The sequence below is a fragment of the Triticum urartu genome, chromosome 7 (genome assembly GCF_003073215.2).
Source record: "Triticum urartu cultivar G1812 chromosome 7, Tu2.1, whole genome shotgun sequence".
Classification (NCBI taxonomy): Eukaryota; Viridiplantae; Streptophyta; class Magnoliopsida; order Poales; family Poaceae; genus Triticum; species Triticum urartu.
The window spans coordinates 264,098,987-264,126,956 of NC_053028.1; positions in this window are offsets into that span (position 1 = coordinate 264,098,987).

Sequence of the window (27,970 nt, forward strand, 5' to 3'; positions counted from 1 at the left end):
CAGCCCCTCATGTGTAATCTCAGAGTTTCGGGCGGGTCCGACTCCATCGCGTTCGCGAACGGAGCCGGAAGCCGGAGGCGACGACGAGGCGCCCGGCGCAGCTTAACGAAGAACTCGCAAGGGTTGTCCCCTATATGGACCGCCGTGGGGGGAGGAGCCGCCGGCGGGGGCGAAGCTGGCGCGTTGCCCCGTCCGCCTCTTCCCCGAGCGCCTCGACCTCGTCCTCGACCTCGTCCACGACCTCGCCCCCTCCCTCTTCCCCTTACGGCTGGCTCTGCCACCACGAGCGAGGAAAAGGGGAGGGTGCGCTGTCTGGCGGCGACCCTCGCCGCCACCGATGAAGGCCCAGGATTCCCTTTCTCCATGGCGAATGAGAGAAAGGGGAGCAGAAGCAGAACAAAGGAGGAGACGATAGGGTGCAGGCTTCGGTGCTCCCTTCCCGCTCCTTATAAAGGAGCGAAGTGGGAGCCCAGCCGCCCCGCTCGGCGAATCAAGGCACGAGAAGAGCAGGGAGGCGGGCCGACCCGCCCCCTCTGCTCGCAACGGCCCAGGTTCCCGCTCCCGCCGTCCGCGATCCCAAGTGCATGGGAGCCGCGTGGCGGAGATGCAGAACTGAGGCGACGCATGGGGCGGCCTCGCCCTACCCCGTAATCTCGGGGAGTGGGCGCTTCGAAAACCGCACGCCGGCCCCATCCAGTAAATGCGCCACGCCCCCGCGCCTATCTCCGCTTGGAGAAGAGGGCGTGGGCCATTCCCCTTCATCATGGCTTGACGCACGCTCGCGGGGCTCAGCCCCGCGCGCCCGCGCCGCCCACGTCACCCACGACGCCGCGTTTGACGCATGCCGTTCCGGGCGTGCGCGATGGATGCGGAGGAAGATTTGGCGTAACCTAGGCCGCGCGTGCCCGTGCACTGTTTTGGGCCTGGCCCAACAGCGCTCGGCACCGTGTCTGGCCCACGCCCGGGGGCTCCTGTCGGTGTACTAGAGTAGGGGTACCCTTAGTACCCCGAACTTGTGCACGGGCATTCGCAGCGTCCCGCGGCAAGGCTCGCCGGGTGACCGCCAAGACCCTCCGCGGCTACTTTGAAGACCATTCAAGAACAAAGTATTCAAGACAAGACCCCGGCAAGAGGAGCTTCCGGGAAGAAGGCAAGACCCCGGCAAGAGGAGCTTGCCGGGAAGGCCATCAGAAGCATCCCAAGGCCCCGACAAGAGGCGCTTGCCGGGAAGGCCATCCAAGGCATTCCAAGGAACTTGCCGCGGCACGCTACGCGCCCCGACAAGGCCCGGTGAGCGACAAGCTCCCGAAAGCGACAAGTCGACGCCCGCGCCAAGGCGCTTGCCGCGGCAAGCCCCCACTCCACGCCCGCGCTCCAGCACATCCACCCACGTGTCGCTCCGGGGCCCCTCCCAAGCGCACGTGGCAGGAGGCTGTGCAGCTAGGGGCGTGCGGTGGCACGCAGGTGCTGACAAGACAACCATCGTGGCAAGACGGTGGCGTCCCTAGCGGTCCCTTTCGGTGCTGTCTAGGCGACGCAGACGGGCATTTAATGCCCTTGTCCCCTGCCGTCAGGGTTAGGTATGATAACACTGTAGCACCTAGATGTGCCTACCCACGGCACCCTTTTCCACTTTTGCCCTCCGTTGCCCTATGTCGGTAACCCCTTGAGCATATAAAAGGAGGCCCGGGGCAATGTAGAGGGGGGTTCAGCAATTCCACACACTCACGCTCGATCTCGAGTTGAGCAATCCCACACACTCACGCTCGATCTCGCTCCCGAGCTAGAAATCAATACCAAACCACAAAGCAGGAGTAGGGTTTTACGCATCCATGCGGCCCGAACCTGGGTAAATTGCTCGCGTGCTTCGCATCGATTTACTCCTCGCATGACCAATCGCCCGCATGCTTCGCCTCGATCTGCTCTTTGCGCGACCTCCGCCCCAGCCGAACCAAAAGGGACCCGGTCCGCCGGTCCCATAGGTGCCCATGGATCAGAAACCCCGGCAAAAGGGGAAACACTGAATTTACATTGCAATCTCGGTGGGACCGATTCGCTCTTTCGGTGAGACCAAAAAGTTACGAAAGGGAAACAGAGAGTTTGCAACCCCATCTCGGTGAGACTGAGATCCCTATCGGTAGGACTGATTTGCTAGGGTTTGGCAGTGGCTTATGACAAATGAAAACTCGGTGGCGCCGGATAGGAAGCATCGGTAGGACCGAGTTTGGCTTAGGGTTTAGGTCATGTGTGGATATGGGAAAGTAGTTGAGGGTTTTGGAGCATATCACTAAGCACATGAAGCAAGAGGCTCATTAAGCAACACCTCATCCCTCCTTGATAGTATTGGCTTTTCCTAAAGACTCAATGTGATCTTGGATCACTAAAATATAAAATGAAGAGTCTTGAGCTTTTGAGCTTGAGCCAATCCTTTGTCCTTAGCATTTTGAGGGTTCCACTTTCACATCCATGCCATGCCAATCATTGAGCTTTCCTGAAATAATCATCTTGGAATAGCATTAGCTCAATGAGCTATATGTTGTTATGAATTACCAAAACCACCTAGGGATAGTTGCACTTTCATGGACCCCGCCACGGAGGCCGCACACTCAGCGGCGATAGAGCTGAATACTGACTTCACCTCCTATGAGACCTATGTTACTGGACCCTTGGATTCGTCCCCGGCCACAGGCTTCGAACCGCCTGCGTCCATGCCTATCCAATCTGATTGGGCACCGATCATGGAGTTTACCTCCGCGGATATTTTTCAGCACTCGCCCTTGGGCGACGTGCTAGATTCATTGAGGTCACTCTCCTTGTGAGGAGACCCTCGGCCGAACTATGTTCGGCTCGAGTGGGAAGCGGACGACGAAGGAATTTGTTCCCCACCCACCACCCACTTAATAGCCACTATCAACAACTTAACCGACATGCTTGATTTCGACTCCGAAGACATCGACGGTATGGACGACGATGCAGGAGAGGAACAGGAACCACCGCCCACAGGGCACTGGACAGCCACTTCATCACACGATATATACATGGTGGATACACCCAAAGAAAACAACGACGAGGAACAGAAGGATGCAGCGGAGGATAGTCCGCTCGAGAAGCAACCAAAGCACCGACGTAGGCGCCGCTCCAAATCCCGCCTCAACAAAAACAGCGATAACAACGCAAGAAAGAAAAATACCCCAGTCGACTCCAAAGGAAACGACGACCACATGGACCCAGTGATGGAGCAGGATGAGCCAGCGGACGGCAAACATAGTACAGAGCCGCTGTCCGATCACGGCGACGCCGAGGGTAAAGCTCATCAACCTGTCTCCGGAGAGGAGAACAGTCCGGACGACGATGCACACATCATCCCCGAAAGGCACTTGGAACAAGAGAACCTCCGTAGAAGGCTCATTACTACCGCGAGGAGCCGGAAGAAGCAGAAGCAAAGGCTTAAGGCTGCACAGAATACGCTCAATAGCAGATGGAACAAAGTGCTTGAAACTAAAGAAAAGTACGGCGGCAGTCGCCACACAAAGAGCTATACAAAGCGCAAGCTGCTGCCTGAATTCGACGACGAGGCTTTAGAGCCCATTCAGCCGAAAAATAAAACGGCCGATCAGCCGAATCAACCACCCCATGGCCGCGATAGGGCGGCTAACAACGTCGCACACAAGTTAGTGCACGATTCACGTGAAGACCTGCAAAAAAAGCCGTTATGGCCAGGTCCATCTACGGATCTAGGAAGTGCGCTCCGGCACAGAATCATGGCCGCCCAAACGACTATACTGACCGAATAACAGCTCGGAATCAAAACCAAACGCTACAACTATCTAAAGAATGCCATGACACATCCAAATACAAGGGTGCCGTGCACCCCCTATGCTTCACCGATGAGGTGCTGGATCATGAATTTCTAGAGGGATTGAAACCCGTGAACAAAGAGGCATACGACAGAACGACAGACCCTGGGGTCTGGATTGAGGACTTTATCCTTCACATCCACATGGCTCGCGGAGATGATCTCCACGCCATCAAATACCTTCCCCTCAAGTTGAAAGGACCAGCTCGGCACTGGCTGAAAAGCCTCCCCGAAAACTCAATTGGAAGCTGGGAGGAGCTTGAGGATGCTTTTAGGGCCAATTTTCAAGGGACCTATGTCCGACCTCCGGACGCAGACAATTTAAGTCACATAATTCAACAGCCCGGAGAGTCAGCCCGAAATCTTTGGAACAGATTTCTCACGAAGAAGAATCAAGTCGTCGACTGCCCGGATGCTGAAGCCTTAGCAGCTTTCAAGCACAGTGTCCGGGACTAATGGTTCGCCAGACACCTCGGCCAGGAAAAACCGAGGACAATGACAGCCCTAACAAGCCTTATGACCCTCTTTTGCGCGGGCGAAGACAGTTGGCTGTCCCATAGCGGCACCAGCAACCCAGGCACATCCCAAGTCAAGGATGGCAATGGGAAACCGCGACGCAATAAAAGCAAGCATTGAAACAACAAAGACAGCCCAGACAACATGGCGGTAAACGCCGGATTCAGGGGCTCTCGACCCGGTCAACAGAAAAAAGCCATTTAAAGGCAGCAGAGATAGACTGTCCAGCCTAAATAAGATTCTAGATAGATTATGTCAGATTCATGGCACCTCCGACAAACCTGCAAATCACACCAACAGAGAATGCTGGGTCTTCAAGCAGGCTGGCAAGCTAGACGCCGAACACAAGGGGAGGGAGACACCAAGCGAAGACGAGGATGAGCCTCGCCAGCCAAACACTGAGGGACAGAAAAAATTCCCACCAGAGGTTAAAACAGTGAACATGATTTATGCAACTCACATACCAAAGAGGAGGCGCAAATGCGCACCCCGAGACCTATACGCCGTGGAGCCCGTCACCCCCAAGTTCAACCCTTGGTCGGTCTGCCCGATCACTTTTGATCGCAGGGATCACCCGACTAGTATCCGGCACGGACGATCGGCTGCCTTGGTGCTAGACCCAATAATTGACGGATACCATCTCACCCGAGTCCTCATGGATGGCAGCAGTAGTCTTAATCTGATATATCAGGACACCGTCTGCAAAATGGGGATAGACCCGACAAGAATCAGCCAAAGCAAAACTACCTTTAAAGTATAATACCAGGCCCAGAGGCCCGCTGCACGGGCTCTCTAGTACTAGAGGTTGTATTCGGTTCTCCCGACAACTTTTGAAGTGAAGAATTAACCTTCGACATCGCTCCATTCCGAAGCGGCCATCACGCATTACTCGGAAGAACAGACTTTGCTCATTTTAATGTTGTACCGCATTACGCTTATCTTAAGCTTAAGATGCCCGATCCACGGGGGATCATCATAGTTAGCGGAAACATAGAGCATTCCTTACGTACGGAGGAATATGTGGAGGCTCTAGCAGCCAATCACTGAATGGCCTCTCCAACCAGAATAAACGATCGGTCGTCAAGACCGCGGACACGGTTAGACGAGTCCGGCGCACCACTAGCTGTAACAGCTCAGATAAACCTGAGATCGGGTCGATTGATATACCCCCATAGGTGGTGCTAGGGGCTTCCCGCATGTAAAAAGGGCTACGATTCGGCTTGACCCTATTTAGATTGCATTTTCATGGTTCATTGAGAATAACCAATTTTTTGCACGAAGACTTTCACCTGGGTTTTTCTCTTTTACAGATGATCATCGTGCTACACCCTTCCAGGATACGGCACAACGGAGACACAGGCGCAGACGTGTAGCAGGGCCCCGCTCAAAGGCTTCTTTTTAGATTAAGACCATGTGTAAACCTTTTTTTACTGCCTCTTGTTGCGTCGCTCCCTCAGGATACTCAACACAACCGAAAGGGATGCTAGCGTTATTGGCAATTCATCACGTCAGACTAATGCAAGTACCTAGAAATTCAGGGCTCATTATCAAGGGCATTAATCAGCCCAGTATATGTTGCAAAGTCCGAATACCTTAGGAAGTGTTCGGCCTCGCGAGTTTGGCCTTATGTGCATCAGCTCCGAATCATGTCTTTGGTCAATAGTTGGGTTTGCCCGGCTCCTGTGTTTTGCTACCTTACGTTCCGCTCTATCGGCTAAGGTGGCACCGGGAGAACTACTGCGATTGTGCCCTGGTTCATCTGGATGAGCACCTCAGTAGAGAAAGCCGAAAAATGACTGTCATGATAAAGCGCGAGACTGGTCAACCACTCGATGACTCAGCGGTATCTTCGTGATTCCTCCGCATTAACGAAGGACCGGTTTCCCGGTCATGTATTGTAACACCCACGATGCGGCTATATCTCCCACGTGTCGGAGCATGACTTAGAGGCATAACCGCATAGTAGGCATGTCGCAAGAGGGGTAATCTTTACACATCCCATGTACTGAATAAGAAAGGGATAAAGAGTTGGCTTACAATCGCCACTTCACACAATACATAAATATAGAATTACATCATCCAGAATACAATCAAGGTCCGACCATGGAACCAAAAAAAGAAAGACAACCCCTAATGCATAGATCCCCAATCGCCCCGACTAGGCTCCACTACTGATCAACTGGAAACGAAACAACACAACGAACACGATCTTCATCGAGCTCCCACTTGAGCTCAGTTGCGTCATCTGCACTGGTATCATCGGCACCTGCAACTGTTTTGGAAGTATCTGTGAGTCACGGGGACTCAGCAATCTCACACCCGTGAGATCAAGACTATTTAAGCTTATGGGTAGGAAAGGGGTAATGAGGTGGAGCTGCAGCAAGCACTAGCATACATGGTGGCTAACATACGCAAATGAGAGCGAGAAGAGAAGCAAAGCAACGGTCGTGAAACTAGAAGTGATCAAGAAGTGATCCTGAAACTACTTACGTTCAAGCATAACATGAAAACCGTGTTCACTTCTCGGACTCCGCCGGAAAGAGACCATCATGGCTACACATGCGGTTGATGCATTTTAATTAAGTCAAGTGTCAAGTTCTCTACAACCGGACATTAACAAATTCCCATCTGCCCATAACCGCGGGCACGGCTTTCGAAAGTTCAAAACCCTGCAGGGGTGTCCCAACTTAGCCCATCACAAGTTCTCACGGTCGACGAAGGATATTCCTTCTCCCAGGAAGACCCAACCAGACTCGGAATCCCGGTTACAAGACATTTCGACAATGGTAAAACAAGACCAGCAAGACTACCCGCTGTGCCGACAAATCCCGATAGGAGCTGCACATATCTTGTTCTCAGGGCACACGGGATAAGCTAAGCATACAGGAGCCGACGTAACCCAAGTTGCCAAGGGATGGCCCCGCACGGTGCTCTAGTTTGGACCAACACTCAAAGGAGCACTGGCCCAGGGGCTTAAATAAAGATGACCCTTGAGTCTGAAGAACCCAAGGGAAAAGGCTTAGGTGGCAAATGGTAAAACCAAGGCTGGGCCTTGCTGGAGGAGTTTTCTTCAAAGCGAACTGTCAAGGGGTTCCCATTATAACCCAACCGCGTTAGGAACGCAAAATCAAGGAACATAACACCGGTATGACGGAAACTAGGGAGGCAAGAGTGGAAACAAAACACCAGGCATAAGGCCGAGCCTTCCACCCTTTACCAAGTATATAGATGCATTAATTAAATAAGAGATATTGTGATATCCCAACAATATCCATGTTCCAACATGGAACAAACTCCATCTCCACCTGCAACTAGCAACGCTATAAGAGGGGCTGAGCAAAGCGGTAACATAGCCAAACAGTGGTTTGCTAGGACAAGGTGGGTTAGAGGTTTGACATGGCAATATGGGAGGCATGATAAAGCAAGTGATAGGTATCGCAGTATAGCAATAGAGCGAGCAACTAGCAAGCAAAGATAGAAGTGATTTTGAGGGTATGGTCATCTTGCCTGCAAAGTACTCCCAGTTGACGAAAGCTTGATCCTCGTAAGCATACTCAACGGGTTCCTCGACCACGTACTCGTCTCCCGGCTCTACCCAAGGCAATAACACAAGCAAAGGACCAACAATCAAACACGGTGCAATGCGCAAGCAATATGATGCAAAACATGGCATGATATGCGAGATGAGGTATGCAATGCATATGCGTGCTCCGGAAGGGAAAGATTGAACAAGGCATCAACTTGGTAAACCAAGTGCGCCACTGGAAAGATGAGTTGATTTCAGTCGAAATCGATATAAAGATCACCAGAATCGGATGCACGGTTTGCAAATGGCAAGCTAAACAAGAATGGCACAATTCTGCGATTAACAACATGCTGCCATCTAGAATGCAACAAGAAACTAAGCTACTGCACTCTAACATAGCAACAAATCACATGGCAGTGATCTACTCAAGATGCTTGACAAAAGATGAACACTGAGCTAAAGCTAAATCACAAAAGAGAAGGTTCAACCAAGCATGGCAAAAGTGCAAAAGATAACAGCATCACAGACTTGGTGAAAATAGCAACATGTCAGGAATTAACATCAGGAAGCATTGTTTAGAGCAAGATAACAACATGCTACAGGATCAGATCATAGCAATACAAGGCATGGCATGAATCTACTCAAAGCATATAAAAAGAGTCCCTTACTGACCATAAGACAAAAAGGATCAGAAGATATGATGGCACCCATGTAAACATAGCAAGTTTCGTTAACAGATTCAGACTTAGCAGAAAACTGGACATGGCAAAAACAGAGTTATGAAGGCATGTTTGCGAGCTCGATGCACTCAACACAAGGTATTGAATGACAAACTAAGCATACTACCAGCAAGAAGACATGATCAAGAAGCTAAACATGGCAAGAACAATCTCATAGCATGCATGGATCAACTACAACAACCTTGGCAAAATTGATTAACTCGTAAACAATCTGCTAGGAACATTTTATAGCAAAAGTAGAGCAAGATTGAGTCATGCTAGGAGACACCATAAATGCAAACAACAGACTGTATGGATAGAGCATAACCATATGCCCAAATCATCCTTACTGAACATACTCAAAAGAGGCATGGATCTCTCTGTTGCAACATGAACACATGGCATAAAAATAACATCAGGGAAAAGACTTAGTGAAATTCTAAGTCCCTGAAATCACCAATATCACGAGAGCTACTTTGCATGCTTGTGTTAGTCACCACATTGATCACAAAAATACATGGCATACAGCCCTGTAAAGATGGCATGACGTAGCCCAAAACACATGTAGGGCTCAAGCCCATATGCAGCACACAATAATCATGGCCAAAATGGTAAATGTACATAATCTGATAAGAATCAGCACCTAACATTTTATAGCACTCTTGCATCAACAATTTGGGCATCAAGATAGACTCAAACAAGAATGGTGCAATGGAACAGAATGAAGAGCACATCATGATCAACATTTCGATATATGGCAGGCACATAACGGAGCTACGGGCACAGATTTATGGCATGATGAACAGAGCTAGAAACTAATGCAGACAAAGGGACTTAGAAGAAAATTCAACCTCGGATCTAGGGTTGACTCCGGGAATGAGGATCGAGGATCGACGGGGATTCGGCCAAGATTCGTCGGGAGCTTACCGGAAATGAAGGGGAGAGATTGCCGGAGCGCGGGGACGCCGGATCCGGCCGGCCCGTGGCCGGATCTGGCCGGAGGCACGTGGTGGCGGGCGGCACTGGTGGAGGCGAGCGGCGGCGGAGCGGCGCTGGAGGCGGCGCGTGGCGGCGGGGCGGTGCTGGAGGCGGCGCGCGGCGGCTGGGGGCGGCGAACAGCGCGGCGGCGCGGGAGCCCACGGGAGGCGGCGGGGCGGCGAACCAGGCAGGGCGGACCGCGCCTGGCCCCGGCGGGCCGCAACGGCGGGAGACACGGCGATGACCGGTGGCGGCTCCGGATTGGGCGAGGGCGGCGGCGGACACGTCCGACTGCGACGGTGGACACGTCCGGCGTGCGGAGGAGGAAGATCTAGGGTTCATCCGCAAAATTTTCGGGGGAGAGGACATATATATAGGTAGAGGGAGCTAGGAGATTCCAAATGAGGAGCGGTTTTCGGCCACGTGATCATGATCGAATGGCCAAGAGGATGGAGGGGGTTTGGATGGGTGCTAGGCTAGTTTGGAGGGGTGTTGGGCTGCAACACACATGAGGCCTTTACGGTTCCCCGGTTAACCGTTGGAGTATCAAACGAACTCCAAATGGCAGGAAACTTGACAGGCGGTCTAACGGTGGTAAACCAAGGCCGCTTGTCAAATCTCGGTCCATTCCGAGAATGTTTAACACCCGCACATGAAAAGAGACAAAAGAGGGCGCTGGAGGACGTAGGAGTGCCAGATTGCAAAACAGACAACGGGGAAAAAGCTCGGATGCATGAGACGAACACGTATGAAAATGCGATGCACATGATGACATGATATGAAATGCATGACACGCAAACAAATGGCAAGGCAACAACAGAGAATAACTAGAAGACACCTGGCGCAACGGTCTCGGGGCGTCACAACACTCCACCACTACGAGAGGATCTCATCCCGAGATCTAGGAAGGCACCAGAGGGAAAACAGAAGAGGAAGAGAAGAGAGGTAAAACTAAGTTGCTTCTTTGACAAACGAGTGAAACCAAAAAATGTTGAAAAACACTCCATTAGGAAAGAGGAACGAGGAACAATATGGGAACCTTGTGGGTTGAAAGACATGAATGAAGAGCTCCCGCGGCAAGGAAGAACGTGTAACGACTCCAGTTGAAACGGAATAAGCAAGGAAAAGCACATGATATTTAACAAAATGAGACGATGGGTCGAAGAGAGTAACATCACAATGCCTCCGGAACAAAAGATAGAACGGACTAAAAGTAACAAAGAAGAAAACAACGTCTTCTACGTCGAATGAATTTGGAAGCGTCCTTAGAAAGAAGGATTGAATGGAGTTGTTGAAAAACCAACAACGAAAAGAGTAAGGTTGTTGTGGGCTTATGGAAAACCTCTCGAAATCTTAAGGTGAAATTCTGCCACAAACAAAAACAATTGCTTGCTTCAGATTGACGAGGAGATGGAAAACTTCTTCCGCTGATGGGATAGGAGAAAACGTGGATCATAGATAATCACCACAATAGCAACATTCCTTAGGGAAGGCTTTAGGTGAAATATTGCACAAGATAATCTCCAGCGAAGAGATGATGGGTTTAAGTATCTCATTCCTGACAACTTTTGAATCATGAAACATGAAGGGAAAATTGTCAAGAAAGGCATAACACCATCTCAAAAGATAAGAGGAGAAACAATTGCACTCCGAATTGCAAGATGAAGAATGCTTGAGCTCCTCTGAAAAGAATCTTGATGAACACTTCGAGAAGGAACTAAATCCTTTATGAACCACCATAAGAATTGAAAATGAATGAAGTAAAGGGATGAATCACTGGTAAGAATTAGCAAATGAATGAAGAAACATGAGAGAGTTTAGATACAAGAGAATGAAGAGATCATGAACTGATTAAAGAATACTTGAATGATGCACCGATAAGATTTGGAGAACAATAGCTGAAAGCTGGAATGAAATAATTCTGAGATGCTGGGCTCCGGGGAATCCAACTGAAAAGACTCCTGAAATGCTCCGGATGGGTGAAAAGAATTCTCACAATCGAAAACAATTATGAGAGGATAGCGGCAAGCTTGAACCATGAATCTTTGGAGAACGGGTAAGAATTTAAGAGGAACTCCTCTTCGGTCTTCGAATCCGAGAATGATGACGAGAAATACCGTCATGAATTGTTGAGGCACTCTGGAATGAATAATAGAAAAGGTTGAACCAAAGACGAAAAGAATTTGAAAACGATCTTGGAGAAGGCATTTGACTGATGATAAATCATTCTTACGTCAAACTTTGAAATGAATTTAAGAATAACTCCGAGAAAATTAGAAGAGTCAGGTAAGATCCTGGGAAAAGACCTGTGGGTTAGGGCCCACTCAAAATATACACCGTTAAACTATTTAAAAGATAGATTGCGCCAGTTGAATTAATTGGCTAGAATGAGATAACGACCTCGAGATATCCTGAACGGATTGATAATGGAAAAGTGAACCTTCTGAGATGTCTTCAACACTCCAGAACAATTGAATAGCAAGCAGGGAATGATTATTAGGTGCACCGGCATGAGAAAGCATTGGACAAATGTAAGGACTATGCTCAATATCAAAGCTTGAGTTGAATCTTTCAGAAAAGAAAATAAAGAAGAATGATGGACTAGTAGAGCATCTTCATGAGAAACACCAGGTAAGAACATTGATTGAAAAGAATGAAGAGACTTCACATGAATAAAAGGGTACTTGATAAAGAAATCCGTGTCCTCGAGGAAACAAAAGGGGGGGAGGGGGGGAAAACAAAGGCAATTTGGGATGGATGAAACAAACAACGTTGAGAAGACTTGAGTTGATCTTGCGGATGTTGAAAAAGATCAGATCCACTTGAAGAGAGACACACCGGTGGAAAAGGATTGACATGACAATCTCGATTATTAGTTAAATGGCTCTGATACCAACTTGTAACACCCACGATGCGGATATATCTCCCACGTGTCGGAGCACGACTTAGAGGCATAACCGCATAGTAGGCATGTCGCAAGAGGGGTAATCTTTACACATCCCATGTACTGAATATGAAAGGGATAAAGAGTTGGCTTACAATTGCCACTTCACACAATACATAAATATAGCATTACATCATCCAGAATACAATCAAGGTCCGACTACGGAACCAAATAAGGAAAGACAACCCCTAATGCTAGATCCCCGATTGCCCCAACTGGGCTCCACTACTGATCAACTGGAAACGAAACAACACAACGAACACGATCTTCATCGAGCTCCCACTTGAGCTAGTTTGCATCACCCGTACTGGCATCATCGGCACCTGCAACTGGTTTTGGAAGTATTTGTGAGTCATGGGGACTCAGCAATCTCACACCCGCGAGATCAAGACTATTTAAGCTTATGGGTAGGAAAAGGTAGTGAGGGGAGCTGCAGCAAGCACTAGCATATATGGTGGCTAACTTATGCAAATTAGAGCGAGAAGAGAAGCAAAGCACGGTCGTGAACTAGAAGTGATCAAGAAGTGATCCTGAAACTACTTACGTTCAAGCATAACACGAAAATCGTGTTCACTTCCTGGACTCCGCCGGAAAGAGACCATCACGGCTACACACGCGGTTGATGCATTTTAATTAAGTTAAGTGTCAAGTTCTCTACAGTCGGACATTAACAAATTCCCATCTGCCCATAACCATGGGCACGGCTTTCGAAAGTTCAAAACCCTGCAGGGGTGTCCCAACTTAGCCCATCACAAGCTCTCATGGTCAAAAGGATATTCCTTCTCCCAGGAAGACCTGATCAGACTCGGAATCCCGGTTACAAGACATTTCGACAATGGTAAAACAAGACCAGCAAAGCCGCCCCAGATGTGCCGACAAATCCTGATAGGAGCTGCACATATCTCGTACTCAGGGCACACTGGATGAGCCAGACGTCGGGTTGACATAGACCCTGGTTGCCCAGGGGGCGCCAGACATCGCTCAGGTTGGACCAACACTTAGAGAAGCACTGGCCTGGGGGCTTAAAATAAAGATGACCCTTGAGTCTGTAGAACCCAAGGGAAGGTGGTAGGTTGTTAGTGAAAATGTAAAACCAAGGTTGAGCCTTGCTGGAGGAGTTTTATTCAAAGCGAACTGTCAAGGGGTTCCCATAACACCCAACCGCGTAAGGAACGCAAAATCAAGGAACATAACACAGGTATGACGGAAACTAGGGCGGCAAGAGTGGAATAAAACACCAGGCATAAGGCCGATCCTTCCACCCTTTACCAAGTATATAGGTGCATTAATTAAAATAAGAGATATTGTGATATCCCAACAAATATCCATGTTCCAACATGGAACAAACTCCATCTTCACCTACAACTAACAACGCTATAAGAGGGGTTGAGCAAAGCGGTAACATAGCCAAACAATGGTTTGCTAGGACAAGGTGGGTTAGAGGCTTCTCATGGCAAAATGGGAGGCATGATATAGCAAGCGGTAGGTATCGTGGCATAGCAAAAGAGCGAGCAACTAGCAAACAAAGATAGAAGTGATTTCGAGGGTATGATCATCTTGCCTGCAAAGTTCTCCGAGTTGACGAAAGCTTGATCCTTGTAAGTGTACTCAACGGGTTCCTTGATCACGAACTCGTCTCCCGGCTCTACCCAAGGCAAGAACACAAGCAAAAGAAACAACAATCAACCACGGTGCATACGCAAGTAACATGATGCAAAACATGGGATGATATGCGGGATGTGATATGCAATGCATATGCATGCTCTAGAAGGAAAAGATTCAACCAGGCCTCAACTTGGCAAACCAAGTGTGCCGCTGGAAAGATGAGTTGATTTTGGTCGAAATCGATATAAAGATCACCGGAATCGAATGCACGGTTTGCAAATGGCAAGCAAAACAATAATGGCACAATTCTGCGATTAACAGCACGATGCCATCTAGAATGCAACAAGAAACTAAGCTACGGCACTCCAACATAACAACAAAGCATATGGCAGTGATCTACTCAAGATGCTTGACAAAAGATGAACACAGAGCTATGGCTAAATCACACAAGAGCAGGTTCAAACAAGTATGGCAAAAGGGCAAAAGATATCAGCATCACAGACTTAGTGAAAATAACAACATGTCAGGAATTAACATCAGGAAGCAAAGTTTAGAGCAAGATAACAATATGCTACAGGAACAGAACATAGCAAACAAAGGTATGGCATGAATCTACTCAAAGCATATAACAAAAGTCCCTTACTGACCATAAGCCAAAAAGGATCAGAAGATATGATGGCACCCATGTAAACATAGCAAGTTTCGATAACAGATTCAGACTTAGCAGAAAACTGGACATGGCATCAACAGAATTATGAAGGCATGTTTGCAAGCTCAATTCACTCATCACAAGGCATTGCATGACAAGCTAAGCATACTACCAGCAAGAAGACATGTTCATGAAGCTAACCATGGCAAGAACAATCTCATAGAATGCATGGATCAACTACTACAACCTTGGCAAAATTGATTAACACGTAAACAATCTGCTAGGAACATTTTATAGCAAAAGTAGAGCAAGATTGAGTCATGCTAGGAGCCTCCATAAATGCAAACAGGGACATGGATGGATAAAGCACAACCACATGTCGAAATCATCCTTACTGAACATACTCAAAAGAGGCATGGATCTCCCTGTATCAACATGAATACATGGCATAAAAATAACAGCAGACCAATGACTTAGTGAAATTCTAAGTCCCTGAAATCAGCAATATTACGAGAGCTACTTTGCATGCATGTGCTAGTCACCGCATTGATCACAAAAATAAATGGCATACGCCCCTATAAAGATGGCATGGCATAGCCCAAAACACATGTAGAGCTCATGCCCATAGGAAGCACACAATAATCCTGGCAAAAATGACAAATGCTCATAAACTGCTAAGTAACAGGAACTAACATTTTATAGCACTCTTGCAACAACAATTTGGGCATAAAGATGGACTCAAACAAGCATGGTGCAATGGAACAAAATGAAGAGCACATCATGATGAACATTTCGATATATGGCATGCACAAAACGGAGCTATGGGCACAGAGTTATGGCATGATGAACAGAGCTAGAAAATAATGCAGATAAAGGGACTTAGAAGAAAATTCAACCTCGGATCTAGGGTTGACTCTGGGCATGAGGATCGAGGATCGACGGGGATGTGGCCGGGATTCGTCGGGAGCTCACCGGAAATGAAGAGGAGAGGTCGCCGGAGCGCGGGGACGCCAGATCCGGCCGGCCCGTGGCCGGATCTGGCCGGAGGCGCTCTGTGGCGGGCGGCGGCGGGGCGGCGCTGGAGGCGGCGCGCGGCGGCGGGGCGGTGCTGGAGGCGGCGAGCGGCGGCTGGGGGCGGCGAACAGCGCGGCGGCGGGCGTCGGCGCAGGGCTCCGCGGGGCGTGGGAGCCCGCGGGAGGCGGTGGGGCGGCGAACCTGGCCGGGCGGGCCGTGCCTGGGCCTGGTGGGCCGCGGCTGTAACACCCATGATGCGGCTATATCTCCCACGTGTTGGAGCACGACTTAGAGGCATAACCGCATTGTAGGCAATGTCGCAAGAGGGGTAATCTTTACACAACCCATGTATTGAATAAGAAAAGAGGTACATATTTGGCTTACAATCGCCACGTCACACAATAGCATAAATATATCATTACAATCATCCAGATACAATCAAGGTCCGAATGCGGAACCAAAATAAATACAACCCCAAATGCATAATGTCCCCGATCGTCCTAAGTCCTCATTGAACTCCCACTTGAGCTCAGTCGCATCTCCTGGAATGGTATCATCGGTCCCTGCATCTGGTTTTGAAGTAATCTGTTAGTCACGGGGACTCAGCAATCTCACACCCCCGCGATAAAGACTATTTAAGCTTATAGGTAGGGTAAAAGGTATGAGGTGGAGCTGCAGCAAGCACTAGCATATATGGTGGCCAACATATGCAAATGAGAGCGAGAAGAGAAGGCAAGGCACGATCAAGAAACTATGATCAAGAAGTGATCCTAGACCAACCTACGTTCAAGCATAACACGAGACCATGTTTTCTTCCCGGACTCCGCCGAAAAGAGACCATCACGGCTGCACACACTATTGATTCATTTTAATTAAGTTTAAGTTTCATGTTATCTACAACCGGACATTGAAAAATTCCCATCTGCCCATAACCATGGGCACGGCTTTCAAAAGTTCAAATCCCTACAGGGGTGTCCCAACTTAGCCCATCACAAGCTCTCACGGTCAACGAAGGATATTCCTTCTCCCAGGACGGCCCGATCAGACTCGGAATCCCGGTTACAAGACATCTCGACAATGGTAAAACAAGTCCAGCAAGACCACCCGAATGTGCCGACAAATCCCGATAGGAGCTGCACATATCTCGTTTTCAGGGCACACCAGATAAGCAATCCGTACAACTAAAACCAACCCTCGAGTTTCCCCGAGGTGGCGCTGCAAGGGGCTCTAGTTTGGACCAACACTCAGAGGAGCACTGGCTCGGGGGTTTAAAATAAAGATGACCCTTGAGTCCGCGGAACCCAAGGGAAAAAGAGGCTAGGTGGCAAATGGTAAAACCAAGGTTGGGCCTTGCTGGAGGAGTTTTATTCAAGGCGAACTGTCAAGGGGTTCCCATTATAACCCAACCGTGTAAGGAACGCAAAATCAAGGAACATAACACCGGTATGACGGAAACTAGGGCAGCAAGAGTGGAACAAAACACTAGGCATAAGGACGAGCCTTCCACCCTTTACCAAGTATATAGGTGCATTAAAGTAGACAATATATAATAGTGATATCCCAACAATAAACATGTTCCAACAAGGAACAAACTCCAATCTTCACCTGCAACTAACAACGCTATAAGAGGGGCTGAGCAAAGCGGTAACATAGCCAAACAACGGTTTGCTAGGACAAGCTGGGTTAGAGGTTTGACATGGCAATATGGGAGGCATGATAAAGCATGTGGTAGGTATCGTAGCATAGGCATAGCAATAGAACGAGCAACTAGCAAGCAAAGATAGAAGTGATTTCGAGGGTATGGTCATCTTGCCTGCAAAGTTCTCCGAGTTGATGTAAGCTTGATCTTCGTAAACATTCTCAACGGGTTCCTCGATCACGTACTCATCTCCTGGCTCTACCCAAAGCAAGACACAAGCAAAGGGAGACACAATCAACCACGGTGCAATGCGCAAGCAACATGATGCAAAACATGTCATGATATGCGGGATGTGATATGCAATGCATATGCATGCTTTGGAAAGGAAAGATTGAACCAGGCCTCAACTTGGAAAACCAACAGTGCCTCTGGAAAGATGAGTTGACTTCAGTCGAAATCGACCTAAAGATCACCGGAATCGGATGCACGGTTTGCAAATGGCAAGAAAAACAATAATGGCACAAAGCTGCGATTAACAGCATGAGGCCAAGCATCAAGAGCCATAATCTACTGCACTCTAACATAACAACAAAGCACATGGCAGTGATCCTCTCAAGATGCTTGAAAAAAGATGAACACTGAGCTATGGCTAAATCACACAATAGCGGGTTCAAACAAGCATGGAAAAAGTGCAAAAGATATCAGGTTCACAGACTTAGTGGAATTAACAACATGGCAGGATTTAACATTAGGAAGCAATGTTTAGAGCCAGATAACAACATGCTACAGGAACATATCATGGCAAAGCAAGACATATCATGAAGCTACTCAAAGCATATAACAAAAGTCCCTTACTGACCATAAGCCAAAAGGGATCAGAAAATAAAATGGCACCCATGTAAACATAGCAAGTTTCGTTAATAGATTCAGACAGCAGAAAACTGGAACATGGCAAAAACAGATTTACATAGGCATGTTTACGAGCTCGATGCACTCACCCCAAGACATTTCATGACAAACTAAGCATACACCCAGCAAGTAGACATGATAAATAAGCTAACCATGTCAAGAACACTCCCATAGCATGCAAGAATCAACTACAACAACCTTGGCAAAATTGAATAACATGTAAACAATATGCCAAGAACATTTTATAGCAAAAGTAGAGCAAGATTGAGTCATGCTAGGGCACTCCATAATTGCAAACAAAGACATGGATGAATAGAGCATAACAATATCTCAAAATCATCCATACTGAACATGCTTAAAAGAGGCATGGATCACTCTGTAGCAACAAGAATACATGGCATAAAAATATCATCAGGGCAAAGACTTAGAAGAATTCTAAGTCCTTGAAATCAACAACATCACGAGGGCTACTTTACATGCTTGTGCTAGTCACCACAAAGATCACAAAAATACATGGCATACACCCCTGGAAAGATGGCATGGCATACTACAAAACACATGTAGGGCTCAAGTTCATAGGAGGCACACATTAAACATGACAAAAATGGCAAATGACCAAAATCTGTTAAGAATCTGAAACTAACATTACATAGCACTCTTGCAACAACATTTAGTGCATCAAGATGAACTCAAATGAACATGATGCAATGGAATGAAACGAAGTACACATCGAGACGAACAATTTGATATGCTACACGCCCAAAACAGAGCCACGGATGCAAAGTTATGATGCGATGAATTATGCTAAAAATTATTGGGACTTGGAGGAGAAACGAGGTCAACCTCCTAGATCTAGATCTAGGGTTTCGGCGCGCTTCTCAAGGTTCGACGGGGGGCTCGCCGGAGTTATTGTAGACGGCCGGAGAGGAAAGGACTTGCCGGATCCGGCGATGGAGAGCTCGCCGGTGGCCGGAGTTAACGAAGGCGGTGACGAGGCGCGGCGAGGCTCGGGCAGGCGGTGGCGCGGCAGGGCGGCGCGGGCGGAGCCGGTGGAGGCGAGTGGCGGCGGGCGACGGCCGGCACCGGTGGAGGCAAGCGGCGGCGAGGCGGAAGATGGCACGCGCGCGCTGGCGCTGTCGGGCAGGCGGCGGGGCGGAGCGGGCCGTGGGGGCCGGGGTTGGGCCCGGCGGGCCTCGGCGATGTGGGGCGCAGCGCGCCACGTGGTGGGTGGTGGTTGGATGGGGGGAGCGGGGCAGACGTGTCTGTCCTGATCGGACGCGTCCGGCGGCGGGAGGAGGAAGAGGCTAGGGTTAGGGTTGAAATGATCCAGGATTTTCGGGCGAGATGCCTATTTATACATAGAAGGATCTAGGAGGCTCCAAATTGAGCATGGTTTTCGGCCACGCGATCGTGATCGAATGACCGAGATGATGGAGGGGGTTTAGCTGGGCTTTGGGCCACTTTGGAGAGGTGTTGGGCTGCAACACACACGAGGCCTTCACGGTTCCTCGGTTAACCGATGGAGTATCCAACGAAGTCCAAATGACACAAAACTTGACAGTCGGTCTACTGGTAGTACACCAAGGCCGCTTGGCAAGTCTCGGTCCAATCTGAGAACGTTTAACACCCGCACACGAAAAGAAGCAAAAGGGGACACCGGAGGACATAGGAGCGCCGGAATGCAAAACGGACAACGGGGGAAATGCTCGGATGCATGAAACGAACACGTATGCAAATGCGATGCACATGATGACATGATAAGAGATGCATGACAAAGACAAAAGCAACACGGAGACAAAACCCAACAACGAGGAATCTCATAACTTAGTGCCGGAAATGGCAAGAGTTGGAATACAAATATGGCAGGTTACATATGGGGCGTTACAGCAGCGGCGGGAGACGCGGTGATGACAGGGGGCGGCTCCGGATTGGGCGAGGGTGGTGGTGGACACGTCCGACTGCGACGGTGGACACGTCCGGTGTGCGGAGGAGGAAGATCTAGGGTTCATCCGCGAAATTTTCGGGGGAGAGGACATATATATAGGTAGAGGGAGCTAGGAGAGTCCAAATGAGGAGCGGTTTTCGGCCACGCGATCGTGATCGAACGACCGAGAGGATGGAGTGTGTTTGGATGGGTTATTGGGCCACTTTGGAGGGGTGTTGGGCTGCAACACATACGAGGCCTTTACGGCTTCCCGATTAACCGTTGGAGTATCAAACGGGCTCCAAATGGCACGAAACTTGACAGGCGGTCTACCGGTGGTATACCAAGGCCGCTTGGAAAATCTCGGTCCATTCCAAGAATGTTTAACACCCGCTCAGAAAAGTGGCAAAAGAGGGCGCCGGAGGATGTAGGAGTGTCGGATCGCAAAACAGACAACGGGGAAAATGCTCGGATTCATGAGACGACCACGTATGCAAATGCGGTGCACATGATGACATGATATGAAATGCATGACATGGACAAAATGCAAAACGAAGACAAAACCCAACCACGAGGAAACTCACAACACATCTCCGGAAAAGGCAAGAGTCGGAGTACAAATATGGAAAGTTGTATCCGGGGCATTACAACACTCCACCACTACGAGAGGATCTCGTCCCGAGATCTAGGATGGCACCGGAGGGAAAACAGAAGCGGAAGAGAGGAGGTAAAACTAAGTTGCTTCTTTGACAAACGAGTGAAACCAAAGAACCTTAGAGGTTGAACGACTTTAAAGAAGAAAACAACGAAGATGAACAAAGTTGAAAACACTCCATTAGAAAAGAGGAACAGGGAAGAACAAATTCGGACAACACTCCGGTTGAAAAGAGATGCAAGACTTGATAGGATGAGAAGGACTTGAGCAGAGGACACAGCACTTCGGTTAAATGGATAAGCACGAAAAGAACACGATCCTCACAATTCGAGATGATGATTGAAAAGAGCAACATCACAAAGCCTCCGGGAGAAAGAATAGAATATCGATCATTGGAATAAGAATCGAGAAGAAAATGCCAAGTTCTGCCACAAGTGAGCTTGGAAATCACACTTCCAAGAAAGATATAAGAAGTTGTTGGAAAACCAACAACGAAACGAATAAACTTGTAGTGGGATTATGGAAAATTTCTCAAAATTGGGGCGAAATTCAACCACTACGGAAACGAAAGATTGGAATGAGATCAACAAATTGGATCATAGATAAGCACCATAATGGCAACATTCCCAATGAAAGGCTTTAGGTGAAATCTAGACCAAGGTAACTTCAAGGAAGAAAGTGATGGGTTTAAATATCTCATTCTTGTGAATGAAGAATGATATATTACCACCTCAAAAGATAAGGAAGAACAATTGCACTCTGGATTGCAAAATGAAGAAAACTTGAGCTCCTGTGAAAAGAATCTCAATGAATACTTCGAGAAGGAATTAAATCCTTGATGAACCATCATGTAGAACCTCCATTAAGAACTCCGGTAATAAAAGAATGATCAAACGAAATGAAGGAAGAAAAGAATAAGGTTGAAGCCTTGCAATGATTAGATGGATCTTTGCGACGAGATAATGCGGGAAACTTGGAACTCCGGAAAAGAAAGATGAACAATTGAAAACGAGAATTTGATTAGCCTCCGGACTAAAGAATTGAATTCACTCGATGAAACAAGAATAAGAATTACATTATGCATATCTTCACCAATTTAAATTGATGACAAGCAATGAATTTGGCATACTACTTATTCTCAATGGAAAAGATTAAGGAGAGATATAGCACAAACTTGGGAAGGTCTTGATGGAACCGTCGGTGGGATTTGGAAACAACAAATGAATTGATATGACAACAAGGTAAGAGAAATCTTGAACGAACCACCATAAGAATTGAAATGAATGAAGAAAAGATAAAGAAACACCGGGAAGAATTAGAAAATGAACAAAGATACTTGAGAGAATTTAGATGCATGAGAACGAATAGATCACGAGATGATTAGAGAATACTTGAACGATGCATCGGTAAGATTTAGAGAAAGAGAGCTGAAAGCTGAGAATGAATAATTCTGAGATGATGGGCTTCAGAGAATCCCACTGAAAAGACTCTTGAATTGCTCCGGATGGGTGAAAAGAATTCTCACAATCAAAACAATTATGAGAGGATGGCCTCAAACTAGAACCACGAATCTTCGAGAGAACGGACCAAGATTTAGAGGAAACACTTCCTCGGTCTTCAAATGCAAAGAATGACAATAAGAAACATCACCATGAATTGTTGAGACACTCCGGAATGAATGATAGAAAAGTTGACCAACGTTGAAAGAATTTCAAAGATCTTGAAGAAAGACACATGACTGATGATAATTCATTCTTACATCATACTTTGAAAGGATTTCAAAAATAACTCCGGAAAATTAGAAGAGTCAGGTAAGATCCCGGGAAAAGACCTATGGGTTAGGGCCCACTCAAAAGAAACACCGTTGAACGATTGCCTAGGAAGAGATACCGATTGATTTAAATGGCTCAAAAGAGATAACAATCTCGAGATATCTTGAACGAATTAGCAATGGAACCACCATAAGATATCTGATATCCCACGTGTCGAAGCACGACTTAGAGGCATAACCACATAGTAGGCATGTCGCAAGAGGGGTAATCTTTACACATCCCATGTACTGAATAAGAAAGGGATAAAGAGTTGGCTTACAATCGCCACTTCACACAATACATAAATATAGCATTACATCATCCAGAATACAATCAAGGTCCGACTACGGAACCAAATAAAGAAAGACAACCCCTAATGCATAGATGCCCGATCGCCCCGACTGGGCTCCACTACTGTCCAACTTGAAACGAGACAACACAACGAACACGATCTTCATTGACCTCCCACTTGAGCTCAGTTGCGTCATCTGCACTGGTATCATCGGCACCTACAACTGTTTTGGAAGTATCTGTGAGTCACGGGGACTTAGCAATCTCACATCCGCAAGATCAAGACAATTTAAGCTTATGGGTAGGAAAGGCGTAATGAGGTGGAGGTGCAGCAAGCACTAGCATATATGGTGGCTAACATACGCAAATGAGAGCAAGAAGAGAAGCAAAGAAACGGTCGTGAAACTAGAAGTGATCAAGAAGTGATCCTGAAACTACTTAAGTTCAAGCATAACACGAAAACCGTGTTCAGTTCCCGGACTCCGCCGGAAAGAGACCATCACGGCTACACACGCGGTTGATGCATTTTAATTAAGTCAAGTGTCAAGTTCTCTACAACCGGACATTAACAAATTCCCATCTGCCCATAACCGCGGGCACGGCTTTTGAAAGTTCAAAACCCTGCATGGGTGTCCCAACTTAGCCCATCACAAGCTCTCCCGGTCAATGAAGGATATGCCTTCTCCCAGGAAGACCTGATCAGACTCGGAATCCCCGTTACAAGACATTTCGGCAATGGTAAAACAAGACCAGCAAGACCACCCGCTATGCCGACAAATCCTGATAGGAGCTACACATATCTCGTTCTCAGGGCACACCGGATAAGCTAAGTGTACAGGAGCCGACGTAACCCAAGTTGCCAAGGGATGGCCCCGCACAGTGCTCTAGTTTGGACCAACACTCAGAGCAGCACTGGCCCGGGGGCTTAAATAAAGATGACCCTTGAGTCTGCAGAACCCAAGGGAAAAAGGCTTAGGTGGCAAATGGTAAAACCAAGGTTGGGCCTTGCTGGAGGAGGTTTATTCAAAGCAAACTATCAAGGGGTTCCCATTATAACCCAACCGCGTAAGGAACGAAAAATCAAGGAACATAACACAGGTATGACGGAAACTAGGGCGACAAGAGTGGAACAAACACCAGGCATAAGGCCCAGACTTCCACCCTTTACCAAGTATATAGATGCATTAATTAAATAAGACATATTGTGATATCCCAACAGTATCCATGTTTCAACATGGAACAAACTCCATCTCCACCTGCAACTAGCAATGCTATAAGAGGGGCTGAGCAAAGCGATAACATAGCCAAACCATGGTTTGCTAGGACAAGGTGGGTTAGAGGTTTGACATGGCAATATGGGAGGCATGATAAAGCAAGTGATAGGTATCGCGGCATAGCAACAGAGCAAGCAACTAGCAAGCAAAGATAGAAGTGATTTCGAGGGTATGGTCATCTTGCCTGCAAAGTACTCCGAGTTGACGAAAGCTTGATCCTTGTAAGCGTACTCAACGGGTTCCTCGATCACGTACTCATATCCCGGCTCTACCCAAGGCAAGAACACAAGCAAAGGACCAACAATAAAACATGGTGCAATGCGCAAGCAACATGATGCAAAACATGGCATGATATGCGGGATGAGGTATGCAATGCATATGCGTGCTCCGGAAGGGAAAGATTGAATAAGGCATCAACTTGGCAAACCAAGTGCGCCGCTGGAAAGATGAGTTGATTTCGGTCGAAATCGATATAAAGATCACCGGAATCGGATGCACGGTTTGCAAATGGCAAGCAAAACAAAATGGCACAATTCTGTGATTAACAGCACGATGCCATCTAGAATGCAACAAGAAACTAAGCTACTGCACTCTAACATAGAAACAAAGCACATGGTAGTGATCTTCTCAAGATGCTTGACAACACATGAACACTGAGCTACGGCTAAATCACACAAGAGCAGGTTCAACCAAGCATGGCAAAAGTGCAAAAGATAATAGCATCACAAAATAGCAACATGTCAGGAATTAACATCAGGAAGCAATGTTTAGAGCAAGATAACAACATTCTACAGGATCAGAATCATAGAAATACAAGGCATGGCATGAATCTACTCAAAGCATATAGCAAAAGTCCCTTACTGACCTTAAGCCAAAAAGGATCAAAAGATATGATGGAACCCATGTAAACATAGCAAGTTCCGTTAACAGATTCAGACATTGGCAAAAACAGAGTTATGAAGGCATGTTTGCGAGCTCGATGCAATGAACACAAGGCATTGCATGACAAACTAAGCATACTACCAACAAGAAGACATGATCAAGAAGCTAAACATGGCAAGAACAATCTCATAGCATGCATGGATCAACTACAACAACCTTGGCAAAATTGATTAACACGTAAACAATCTGCCAGGAACATTTTATAGCAAAAGTAGAGCAAAATTGAGTCATGCTAGGGGACTCCATAAATGCAAAAAATGGCACGGATGGATAGAGCATAACCATATGCCGAAATCATCCTTACTGAACAAACTCAAAAGAGGCATGGATCTCTCTGTAGCAACATGAACACATGGCATAAAAATAACAGCAGGGAAAAGACGGTGAAATTCTAAGTCCCTGAAATCACCAATATCACGAGAGCTACTTTGCATGCTTGTGCTAGTCACCACATTGATCACAAAAATACATGGCATACACCCCTGTAAAGATGGCATGGCATAGCCCGAAACACATGTAGGGCTCAAGCCCATATGCAGCACACAATAATCATGGCAAAAATGGCAAATGCTCATAATCTGATAAGAATCAGCACCTAACATTTTGTAGCACTATTGCATCAACAATTTGGGCATCAAGATGGACTCAAACACGCATGGTGCAATGGAACAAAATGAAGAGCACATCATGATGAACATTTCGATATATGGCACGCACAAAACGGATCTACGGGCATAGAGTTATGGCATGATGAACAGAGCTAGAAAATAATGCAGACAAAGGGACTTAGAAGAAAATTCAACCTCGGATCTAGGGTTGACTCCAGGCACGAGGATCGAGGATCGACGGGGATGCGCCTAGGATTCATCGGGAGATCGCCGGAAATGGAGGGGAGAGGTCGCCGGAGCGCGGGGACGCCAGATCCGGCCGGCCCGTGGCTAGATCTGGACGGAGGTGCGCAGCGGCGGGCGGCGCTGGTGGAGGCGTGCGGTGGCGGGGCGGCGCTGGAGGCGGGGCGCAGCGGCGTGCGGCGGCTGGGGGCGGCGAACAGCGCGACGACGGCGAAGCGCGCCGGCTGGCGGCGGCGCGGGGCTCCGCGGGGCGCGGGAGCCCGCGGGAGGCGGTGGGGCGGCGAACCGGGCCGGGCGGGCCGCGCCTGGGCCCGGCGGGCCGCGGCGGCGGGAGACGCGGCGATGACAGGTGGCGGCTCCGGATTGGGCGAGGGCGGCGGCGGACACGTCCGACTGCGACGGTGGACACGTCCGGCGTGCGGAGGAGGAAGATCTAGGGTTCATCCGCGGAATTTTCGGGGGAGAGGATATATATATAGGTAGAGGGAGCTAGGAGAGTCCAAATCAGGAGCGGTTTTCGGCCACGCGATCGTGATCGAACGGCCAAGAGACGGAGGGGGTTTGCATGGGTGTTGGGCCAGTTTGGAGGGGTGTTGGGCTGCAACACACACGAGGCCTTTACGGTTCCCCGGTTAACCGTTGGAGTATCAAACGTACTCCAAATGGCACGAAACTTGACAGGCGGTCTACCGGTGGTAAACCAAGGCCACTTGGCAAATCTCGGTCCATTCCGAGAATGTTTAACACCCGCACACGAAAAGAGACAAAAGAGGGCGCCGGAGGACGTAGGAGTGCCGGATTGCAAAACGGACAACAGGGAAAAAGCTCAGATGCATGAGACGAACATGTATGCAAATGCGATGCACATGATGACATGATATGAAATGCATGACACGCAAACAAATGACAAGGCAACAACAGTGAATAACTAGAAGACACCTGGTGCAACGGTCTCGGGGCGTCACACGTATGTGCGCGCACCGTATTCGGATGAGCGCGGAAGTACCAGGGGCTATATAGTAGCCCCACCGTCAAACTCCTATGGCTAAGTGAAAGTGTTAAAGCTATATAGTCCGATTGCCTTGTTCGCCGTGCTATCACCTCCTTAATGGACCAAGACATTGGGTCAAGTGTGAATACGCGCTTTTCCGAACACCCCTGCATTATGTGCGTGGGGGCTGAAGCCAACGACTGCGAACTTTCAGGTTATATACATACATAAACGGCCGCACAGGAGGCATCACAATACTTTCAGGAAAAAGTATAAACACAACCTTTATAATCCAAATAGCATTGTTTTTACAATTGGGATACATGTCACTCGAACATGATACTCTTCGAGCACTGAGCCTCTATTAAACGAGCGCCTTCTAGGACTTGTTCAAAATAGTGCTCAACCGAGATCTGGCCTACGGCCGGATCTCGGGTTGCAATAGAGGTGGCCTCCATCTCTGCCTAGTATGTCTTAACACGGGCAAGAACCATCCGCGCACCCTCTATGCATGCTGACCTCTTTACAGCGTCGATATGTGGCACAGCACCAAGGAATCGTTGCACTAAACCAAAATAACTATTCGGCCTTGGTCCCTTCGGCCAAAGATGATCCACGACAGACCTCATGGCAAGTCCGGACAACCTATGGAGCTCGGCCCACTCGGCCATTTGTTCATTTAACAGCAGCGAACGCGTTGGAGCACTGAACTGCGACCAGAACAATCTTTCCACTTCATGATCTTTCTGATCTTTGAAAAACTCAGTCGCATCAGCAGCACTCATTGCCATGTCCAAGTACGCGTCTGCAGCACTCCATAATTGATCCAGAGGGGCATACTTCGGATCTCCGAACTTCGTCCGCAACAAAAAGGGC